The following is an 11,995-nucleotide window of genomic DNA, read 5'->3' on the forward strand; positions in this document are numbered from 1 at the left end:
AGTTGATGACATAATACATCACAGTGTAAAACAGAACATATGTCTGAATATTTCTGCTAACACCAACCATGTAACACAAGCAGCACAGACACAATAGTTACAGTATCCCACTATCTTTCGCCCATTGTGACTCCATATTGTCAACCTATCTACAGATATCCTTCAGAAACAGGTTGCTAGCTGTAGGTGTAGAACACAAAATCCTGCACTGGAGTACAACCTACCTGGAATGAATTCATACACTAAATACAGAAGGTCATAGGGCCAGGTTTACAATATTGCTCTCATGAACTTAGAAAGTTGACAGTACGGTAGGTTTTGCATTATTGTGACTTTTATGCAGCATCTGTGGCATATATCTGGATATTCTGATAGTATCTGTACATTTAGAGGTATGCCATGGACACTTACAGTGTCAACGGAATACTCTTTCCTTTTGAATTGCCAAACAGCAATTCTGGAGTGCAGGGGTATATATATTCTCAGAGCACTGCTCTCTGACACCCCCTGTGCTCACACACACCCGTGTCTGTATTAGAACATGGCAGTGCGCCTTCATGCACATGAATGATGTGTTGCAGTGTTGCACAGGAACAAACTATTCCGTGCAAGAATTAACTATTCTTGCACGGAAGTTTGTTGAATCCCTAGGTTGGTCTATGGCTCTAAACTTGAACCTATGTTCTGGGTATTCAGAAATATGTCATGCTAGTGCATTTTCTTGTTTTCCCCTACTTATACTATAAAGGTGTTTGTACATTCTCTCAACTTTCGGTCAGTTTTCCCTACATACTGGACAATGTTGACATCTAGCTACATAAATTATCATTTTCATCATTTTTCATCATGCAACTGACACAAGAAGTACAAACCAAAAGAACTAGGGGACTATATAAGCCCATTCTAGATCAAAGTTATAGGCAAATCTTGGTTAATGCATAACAAACAGTGAGGTAGATAGGTCAGAAAGACTTCAAGGAGCTCTTGGATTATGTAGCACAGGCGGGTATGACCCTAGCCCTGAGCAGCATCCTATCATCACCCAGAATGATACCACAGTACAAGCAGAAAATGATTGATTTGAACAATTGGCTAAGTTTCTGGTGTCATTCTAAGGGGATCCAGTATCTGTCTGCCTGGGATGACATGATTGACAGATCTTGATGCTTTGCCAGAGATGGCCTGCATCTGTCACCCTTGGGCTTCTGGATACTGGCCAAGGCTCTTGCCAATCCTATAGTGCCTTTTTTTAGGCAGTGTTCCAAAGACCAAATTACCACCGTAACATCTACAAACAAATGCAATCTGAGGGTCATGTTGCTCAACGCTAGAAGTCTAAATCTCAAAATGTGCTCACTCGAGGCACTAATTAAAATGGAGAACATCGACATTTGTGCTGTAACACAGACCTGGTACAAGGCTGCAGAAAGCACCCCTGCACTACTAGGCTATAACTCATTCCACACCTTTCGGCTTCAGAACTTAGACCGAAGCTCCAAAGATGGTGGTGTTTCCATATTCATCAAGGATGCACACACCTCCAGACTGGTAGCCCAACATAATGCATCAGAGATACTTCAAGTGCAGCTAACATTGGGTAAGACAGCGATTCAGGTCATAGCCTGCTATAGGTCCCCAGCCATGTCCCAAGACTTGCACTCCACATTCCTAAGCACCCTGGAAAATATTAGGATCCGACCTAATACTCTCTTACTAGTTGACTTCAACTACCCCTCCATTAACTGGGTAAACTACTCATGTACCAATACGCTTGCCCAGCATTTCCTGGAGTTCATTAATTCCAGCGCCCTGGACCAGCACATTCTTACCCCCACTAGAAGTAGCAACATCCTCGACCTGGTCATTACTAACATGAGCAACCATTGCTCTACACCAATAGTCAGCTCCTCCCTGGTTAGATCCAACTGCAAACTAATCAGCTTGGAAATCCACATCCCTGCCACCCTCCAGCAAAGGTAACCACCATGAAAAACTTCTCCAAAGCTAACTTTGGGATCCTAAAAACAGAGGTGGCTAACTTCATGGCACCCATGCAAATTGATAATAGTTGCGAGACTGCAGAATCATACACCAATGCACTGTATGAACACGTACACAAATCCATGGATCTTGCCATACCCAATAGAACCAAGACACTCTTCTCCAAAACAAAGGAAGCCAATCTGGTTTTCCCTTGCCATAAACAAACTCTACAACAGAAGGAGGAAACTGATGCGGAATAAGGTAAAGTCACAAGACTGGAAAAACTCCCTTATCTGCCTCAACAAAAAGTTGAGATTCCTCATCAAATACTCTAAAGCTAGGTATGAAAACAGAATTGCAACAGATAGTAAAAACAACCACAAGGCCTTCTATAGTTATGTAAAGAATCTCCATGGCAATCCCCAGATCTGCTGTGAGCTACTGCACAATGGTACCTCCTATACTGAGCCAACAGATATTGCCAGTATACTGGCCGACAGATTCAGTGCCAACTTTACCTCCCTAATGGACCAATCACAATACCAGTAGATTACCAGGCACCCAGTATTACTGCTGCACAGGTTAAAACAGCACTGTCCAAGGCCAAGAATACAGCTTGTATGGGACCTGACAATATCCGTGGTTGTGTTCTACATGAACTACAGAGTGAACTGGCACCTCACCTGTATGCCCTGTTCAATCACAGCCTCAACTCAGGCTTTGTCCCTGTCAAATGGCACACTGCTACAGTCATCAATCTCTACAAAGGAGGAGAGACTACAGACCTTGGGAACTATGGCTCCATTAGCCTGATGAGTCTGATATGTAAACCTATGGCATGCATCATCATGGACCTAATAAACAAAGATATAGGGAATCTTAAAACTCTGGATCCCACACAGTTTGGTTTTGTGAAGGGCAGATCATGCCTGCTCAACTTGGTCGACTTCTTTGAGTCAGTCACCAGAGCTGTGGATGAAGGCAAGGTGGTTCATACAGCCCACCTTGATCTGGCTAAGGCTTTTGATACCATTCCTCACTCAGGAATCATAGAAAAACTCACTAAGCTTGGCATCAACCCCTATATCACTAGGTGGGTTGCAAACTGACTCACAGATAGAATCCACAGTGTGAAAGTAGCTGCCTCCAAGTCAGACTGCCGATTAGTCATGAGTGGAGTCCGCAAGGTTCGGTCCTGGGTCCTCTCCTGTTTGGTTTCTACTTTTCTGAAATCCAGGGCAACACAAATGGACTCTGGCTGATAAAGTTCACAGACGATTGCAAGTTGGGAGCTATTATTAACTCCCCAGGTGATGTTGACATCCTACAAAATGACCTCACTGTGACCAACGACTGGTGTCAGAAACATAGCCTTAAGCTCAATGCCAAATGTGTGTCGTCATGCCCTTTGGGAAAAACCCGGTTCCCATGAATTACCACATTGATGGTAGTCCACTGAACACAGAAGACATTATAAAAGATCTGGGAACACAGGTTGACAGCAACCTCTCTTTTGATCACCACATTGCCACTGTGGTCAGAAAGTCCTTCTATGTGGCACATCTCATTACTAAGGGTTTTGCATCCAGGAAGAAAGAGGTCATTGTCTCCCTCTACTCTTCCCTCATTAGGCCAATCATCGAGTACAATGCCCCATTTGACATGTACCTCACTAAACACCTGCAACAACTGGAGAGGCTGCAAAAGTACCTCACAAAGAGGAACCTAGGCCTTAAACACTTGTCCTATATGGACAGACTCAAAAAAAATCCAACTATTCTCTGTCTCATATTGCCTACTTAGAGGTGATCTCTGCTTGACTTGTAAAGCCATGCCTGACCCAGCTCTGTTAGGAATGCTACATCTAAAGAAATCCCACCCCACCCGCACCACATGATCTAGAGACCTCAGCCTCATCACCACAATTAAAAAAACATGCTGGAGAGACAGGTTCATAACCCAGAGACTGCCCATGCTATGGAACAGACTTCCCATACATGTCAAGCAGAGCACCTCGTTGACCCTCTGCAAAAGAAATCTTGATGAGTGGATAGGGAACAGAAAATTCACCCCGGGGATAACACCAGTGGCTCTACTCGACAGAGGCACTGGGAACTAGCAAGACGTATTTCTGAATACCCAGAACATAGGTTCAAGTTTAGAGCCATAGACCAAGTTATAACAGACATTAGAGGAGGTTCATACTTCCTTATTTAAGAAAGACTTGAACTTATGTGGCAGTTACATACAAATGCATGCCAATATCCTGATATCTATGAAATTTGTTCTATTTTATGTATTTGAAATTAAAAAGTCTAAGTAGATAATGTTTGTTTCTTAATAGGTACATTTTCTATACTAAGTACATATATAAATAACATAAAATGTTTTTTAGAACAGAAGTCTGTTTGAACAACAATAACATACATTTGGATAATTTTTGAAAAGAAAGGGTAATAAGGGGTAAACTTAACCTATGTATAGGAAGGAGTGGTAATTGGTTCAGAGTGAACACATGATGTCAATGGAGTGAGTTTTAAAAACAGTGTAAAGTTGTATTATTTTATCTAAAGAATTTCTTGCAATCTGCAGGACGAAAAGCACTTCATTAAACAGTTGGTTGGTACTTTGTGGATTTATTGCATGGAATGTTTACTTCAAGTTACTTCAGGTTACTGCTGTTTTACTGCAGATTTAACTGTGGACCCTATAGCTGTTTGTTTCATTTAGGAATTGTTGGTTCTTTCCTGGTTTTTGGTCAAAGTGTGTGTGTTGTAGTAAAATAGCTACGGAGGGGACTAAGTACTCAAACATCCTTGTCAAAAAATGAGGATTTAGGCAATTTAACAATGCCCATAGGGTTGCTTTCCCAAAGAGTAGAAGACTTGACAACAAGACTGGACTTGCTAGGTAAGGTTGGGGCACAAAATCAGTCAAGGAACAGTATGAACACTGTGAACCAAATAAGGGGAGGACAGCCCAGTGCTACCCTTTCGGCCGAAACACCTTCCAGCTCAAATAGGACTTATACAGGTATGCTGAGTGAACATCCTACAGTTCATTTTGAGACTGTGCAAATGAACATAACAGTAAATAATGCTGTGACAACCTTGCGGCTTATTGGGGCTCCAAATATTATTTCCTAGTTAAGCGAACTTTTAATTTTCAGTAATCAAGGATCAGCAATACAACAGGGGCATCCAGCTGGGGGGAATAACAGTATCACAGCAAATTTAAAAATATTGGACTATAAACTTTTAAAGCATAAGAAACTGCAACTTGAAATAACATATTTCTGTGAGTGCATAAAAGAAAGAATAGTCACTAAGGGACTGCGTGCATGGCAATACCCGTCAGGTCTTGAGGAGGGTTTAGTGTTCCATCAAGATTTAATTCAATTGTTTGAAAGACATGAACTTGAACTACTAGAGCTGATGTTAAAACACTATCATATTTCCACAGATAATTTAGCAAAAGATATTGTAAATGTGGACAATGAAATAAAAGTGGATGCTGACTTTGAGCGGTACCGCTTTGAGTATAACAGGACTTTAAGTGTATAGATCAACACATGGAGAAACTACAATTTACAAAAATCAAAAAACTGAACAGGGACAGAGTGGACTACAGTGAAGGTTCAGCCTACCCTAAACTGCCATCATCTCAAGTATGGAATTCAACTGGTCAAAACTGGCAGCAAGGAGGAGCTAATTTACATACAGAAGCAAACATGGTGACGGAGACCAACGTTAACATAAATGGAAACCAGGGCTCATTAGTTCCCCAGCTAAGAAGCGAAAGAATTAATAATAGGAATAACCAAGCAACTACATCTGAAAATCATCTAAACAATATGAATGGTCAAGGACAACATGCTGTAAAATTTCACAACCAAGCACAAAACCACAACCCTCGGAGAGGGAGGTCACATTGAGGCAACAACAGACACAAGCAGAGGAGGTAAATACTGAACGTCACAATGCAAACAGGTACTGTAACATTGTAAAGAATGAAAATAAAGACTTTAAAGTCTACAATTACTCTTGTTTCTTGTTAGAGCCCGAATTAGTGGAACTTTTAGCAAAAGGACAGACTTTTATACCTGTAAGCAATGCAGACATGGCAAAAACTTTATTAGACCTTAAACTTTTCGTGAGGAAAGTTAACCTTGCTGTTTTGTTAGGGCAACATGAGTATAATGAGAATGTTTTTTGAATAGCAAGCAATTATAACCCTCCCATGCATCCCACAGCGGCACTTTTTGAAAGAATTTTTGAAATAGATTTTTGGAACTGTTTAGAAGTTAATAACAAATTGAAGTACAGTGATTTTAATACTGACAAAACAGGATGGCAAGCATTCATTGAGTTACAAAAACTGCCTGTTAGAGTGATGAAACCAGACAAGGAGTGATGACTGCAAAAATGCAGACAGAAGACTATGTAATTTGAATGAAACATATGATACAGAGTGAAACTTATGTAAACAATTCTAAAAATGAATTAAATGTGGCTTACTCACAAATTAGAGCATATATTAACAATATGCTTATTGAGGCAAAAATAGACATAGACATGTACGACTTCTTAACTATGCCAGCCCCCAGAATTCCCCTCTTGTTTGGCATTCCCAAAGTGCATGAAAACATATGGCTGGATTCACGATGGCTTGCATGGAATCTAAGAGTCGTGTAAGACTCCATGCAGCCATCGCGATCCAGGAACAGCCCGAAATCCCGTGTAAGAGACCAGATAAAACGACTCTTACACGGGCAGGGCGTGGATATGCTAATCACCTCACTTGCAGCCAAAAGGCATGCAAATGAGTTAGAGTAGCGATCCACAAAGCTGAAACCAGCCCGTGTAAGAGTCGTGTTAGGTGCAGAAATGTACTCAGTTGACAACTGAGTACGTTACTGCAAATAACACAATGGAGCCATGATAGCTCCAAATAAAGTGTGCAAATGTTGCAGTCAGCATGCCAATGGCCAAATATGTGGCCATTGGCACAGTAACCCGATGCAAACATGAAATAAAATACTTTTTTTTTCTGCGATCAGCGATGTTTAAATGCAGCGCAGCCCCGCGCAAACGGGCTGCGCTAAATAAGACATAAAAATAAAAGTTTGTAACCCACAAATGTGGGTTTTATGTAATGCATGGATTTGAAATGCAGGGACTAGCAGACCAAAAACAACATGACCACCGTCTAGTGGTCGCTAAGGGGGGAAGCTGAGTGTAAGACATGTAACTAAGCATTAGTAGGCAATCCTATGTAAATGAGAGGTAGGATAGTGAATCACACTATCACATAGCAAATGAGCACATTCCGTGTAGTGTAAGAGTTAGATAAGGGGGAGTAACAGAGTAGGAGATAGGTGACATCACAGGGGGGAATGTCAGGAAGAAATCAAGCTCATTGGAGCAAAGTGGTATGTGAAAGATGTCAATCACACAGCATAAAAAGAGGAGTGTCAACAGATAAGCATGGGAACGTCAAGAAATGGAAGGTGTACACTGTGGCCAACACCAAAGTTTCTTGCTGTGCGTGCATGCGCGTGTGTGCGCGCTGGGAGCCGCGAGTAAGACAGAATGCGCGTGTGTAAGGCAGAGTAAGCATGTAGGAGCCTGTTTAAAGATCTGTATACCTGTTTGCGCTGGTGTGCACTCGTTTTAACCCGAATAAGCAGATTCTAGTCTGTGTAAGCATGTGTGCATGCGTGGTAGCCACTGTGAGCGTGTTTTCGCTGGTATGCGCGCAGCTCCCCCCTGAGGAAACAGAGAGGAAAAAGGAAGCAGAAGAAATAGTAGGGAACTAGCAGGGAATACTGGTAGAGCTAGCAGGTGAAAACAATTAGAAGCAGGCAATTACACAGGCAGAATACTAGCCCAGCCCAGCACTTAAAACACTGCAAACAGCATTGCAGTATGTTTCTCTCAAGAGACACTGCAAGACAGGAGTAAGCTAGTAGAAATGAAAACTGAAAAAGCAGCACTCAGACCAAACATGCTAGGGGCTGCCATAGCTGTTATAAGGAGACATAGGAGACTTGCTGAGGGTGGTGACAATGCAAATGCTGCCAGACAACCCACAGTGAGGAGACGGAGAAGAGTGTACAGGCCCAGGGTCACCTCCCAGGGGTTACATGAGCTGGAGATAGTGGAGCGCTATAGAGTGGACAGAGACCTCCTGCAGCAAATTGTTGAGCTGTGCATTCCACGCCTCACACACAGAACCAACAGAGGGGAACCCATCCCAGTGGAAACCAAGGTATGTGGTGGCCTAAGAATACTAGCAACAGGTACCTTCCAGAGACCAACTGGTGATATGATGGGGATATCACAGGCATCAGCCTCCAGGGTACTGCACCAGTTCCTGGATGCCATGGGAGCACATGTCGGTGAGCATGTATATTTCCCCAATGCCCATGAGGTATTGGCCAGCAATATGCGTCTCTTCCAGCAAATAGCAGAATACCCTGAGGTAGTGGGTGCAATAGACTGCACGCACATACGCATCAAAGCACCAGCTGGTGAGCGGGGTAGGGCCTATATTAACCGCAAGGGCTTCCCCTCCATCAACTGCCAGGTCGTGTGTGATGCCCAGGGCATAATAATGAATGTGTGTGCTGGCTGCCCTGGGAGCTACCATGATTCCCATATCTGGCATTTGACGCAGCTGTACCAGACATTTGCCAATGGGGACATCCCACATGGTCACCTAGTGCGGGATGCAGGATATGCACTGGAGCTGTGGCTGATGACACCCATCAGAAACACACACACACCTGAACAGGAACGCCATAATGAGGCACACGCACAAACACGTAATGTAATAGAGCGTGTGTTTTGGCTGCTCAAGTCATGGTTCCGGTGCCTGGACACATCTGGTGGAGCCTTGCAGTACTCACCATCTACATGTACCCAAATTGTCATGGTATGTGCTATGCTACATAATATGATTCTGCGAAAACAGCTGCAGCAGGACCAGCATAGGGCCGGGACAAACAGCCCCCCACCATTGCCAAGGCCATCACAGGCAGAGCGTGACTTGGAGGAGGAACAACCTGAGCCTGTCCCAATAGGCAGAAGGAGGCGTGCCCAGTATGCCCTGGCCTTGTCAAAGAGGCAACGTATAGCACATACACTGGCTCAGTAGGAACCCTGGGAATGATACCCCTCTCTGACTCACTCATATAGTAACAGGGACGCCTAACATGACACAACCTGCTCTCAAACATGTACAGGGAGTGTAGTATGTGCATCTGACAGAGGCATCCCTGCAGCACCACCTGAGGCATGATTGCCATGTGTTAAGCAATGTAACACCATCTAGTATATGCAAACATGAAGACCCTGCCTAACATCTCACCCTCACCAAGCATGATGCCACACTATGAAGACAACAAGATCAAGTACAATAATTGGCTGAGGTATTGCTGTTAGCAAGGGGGAACACATGGCTGACAGCCTGGGCTGACATGCCGAGCAAGACATGATGCCCCACCTGCTAGGGAAGGCACTCACCCAGCACACCTGGCTGTGTGGATACTGGCAAAGGCTGTTGTCACCCCCACTGTGCCTTGAATATGTAAGGCCGAAAACACAAACCCACCACCATAGGTAGCACAAGGGATAATAACCTGGACGTAATGCTACCCGATGCCAGAAGTCTAACCTGCAAGGTGCATGCAGACCAAACCCACCACAGCATGGAGAATGGTAATATGTGTTCTGTAACAGAAACCTGGGTCAAGGCCCAGAAGAGCACCCTAATACTACCAGGTTATGCCTCATACCATGCTCTACAGCTCCAAACATGGAATGCGACAATAGGGTGTGGCTATCAGTAATTATCAAGGATAACCACACCCCCAGGTTGGTACCACAGCAAGAAGCAGCATGGACTATCCACTGGCAAGTAACACTGGCTCAAACTGTGTACCTGTTTGAAGCCTGCTACAGACCACACTCACAAACCCAGGTACCCCAGCCAGCCTTCCTGAAGACACTGCAGAGTATGAATGTATCAACAAATACCAAACAAGGCACACACAAAGTATGACATAGGTGGCAATCCATTATGTATGGAAAAAATAATCAGGGACCTAGGGACACAAGTGGACGGTAACCTGTCATATGACACTCACATTGCCAAGGTGGCCAGGAAGACCTGCTATATTGCCCACCTTAATATGAAAGGATGCACATGTAGAGCAAGAGACGTCACTGTGCCCCCATACTCTTCCCTTATCAGGCCCATACGTGACAACAATGCCCCAGTTCGGATGTACCTTACCTTACACCTGCAGCAGTTAGAAAGACCCCAAATGTACCTCACCAACAGGATAAAGGGTCCAAACATTGGACATCTGCAGCCTGGCTGAAGAAACCACAGCCCAATTCAGAAGCATACTGCCCAGTCAGAGGTGATGTATGCCTGATGTACAAGGCCATGTCCAATCCAGAATGAATGGACATGCTCCACTGCAGAAACCCCAAATCCATAGAGACACCACAGTGAGATATCTGAACCTCCACACATAGATAAATAGGATGTGCTGGAGGGACGGATCCATAACCCAGAGGCTCCTGACACTCTGGAACAGAATCCCAGTCCATGATAGGCTGAGCTCCACACTCAAACTCAACAAGAAATCTGGTGAAGTGCATGGGAGATAGTAGGTGTACACTGGGGGCCATCCCTGTGTCACATCTAGTAAAGTAAACCCTACATGGGCATAATATGCACATTGCAAGGGTGTGAAACCCACACACAATCTGTCCATGCTCAAACAAGGCCAGGGCAGATAGCCTAGTATGAACCTATGAACCTATGATGATACAAATTGCGCAGGACACAAAGGATTATCACACAGCTGTCCTACCTGATGGTAGGAACCATGGTGATAATCACAGATATAACTCTGCAGCACTCTAATATCACAAACAATACACCAAACCTACACACATTGCAACATCCTACCGAACAGATTCCTTGCAAACTCCCCACCAGCACCTAACTGCCAAATATCTATCCCAGGAGAGTGCTGGCCCCCTGACATTGCAGATTCTGAGGTAACAGCCAGCATCCACAAAGCACAGCACACAGCATCAATGGTACCAGATGGTGTCCTGGGTTGTGTCCAACAAGTACTGTAAGAAGAATGGAACAGCAAATAGCAGTACTGTGCACTATCAGTCCTACCACAGGATATGTACCCAAAGAGCAGTGTACAGCAACAGTGGTCCCTCACCACAAAGGGGTGCCTGAATGGATACTGCAAACTATCACCCTCAACCCCGACTATCTAGGTTGGCAAAGTAATGAGAGGATGATCATGGATCCCATGAATAACGAGATTGGGTACCTACAGACATTGGACCCTACCCAGTGTGGCTGTCATAGGGCAGATCCTGCCCCTTACACATGTCTGACTCATGTGGAAACGCACCAAGGCCATTGATGTGGGGAATGTGGATCACACAGCCTATCTGGACCTTGCTAAACCCCTTCCGCCTACCCTAATTGGCGGTACAGATAAGCTCACCAGCCTAACTATAAACCCCTATGCAAGTAGATGGGTTGCAAACCAGCTCAAGGACAGAACAACCTGGTCAGACATGCTGCAGCCATGGCAGACTGCAAACCAGGTACAACTGGCATCCCACAAGGTATGGTCCTGGGACCTCTCTTGTATGCTATATATGTCACATAGGTACAGGCCAACATGGAAGGACTCTGTCTGAACAGGTTCGCAGAGGACTACAAACTGAAGCACCCACCATATCGGACCCTCCAGCTGACACAAGCAACCTACAAAAGGCACACATAGAAACAGACAAGTGGTGCCACAGCCATGTCAACAAGCGAAATGCAGAATAGTGTATAGTCAACCCCTGTGGAAACACAGTACATGGCCAGAAATTACCACATAGGTGTTAACCCAGTAGGTACATCAGGAGCAATAAGAGACCTGGGGACACAAGGTGATAGATATCCTGCATGTGAC

Source organism: Protopterus annectens, chromosome 5.part1, assembly GCF_019279795.1.
Source record: "Protopterus annectens isolate FY-2018-M chromosome 5.part1, PAN1.0, whole genome shotgun sequence".
Taxonomy (NCBI): Eukaryota; Metazoa; Chordata; order Ceratodontiformes; family Protopteridae; genus Protopterus; species Protopterus annectens.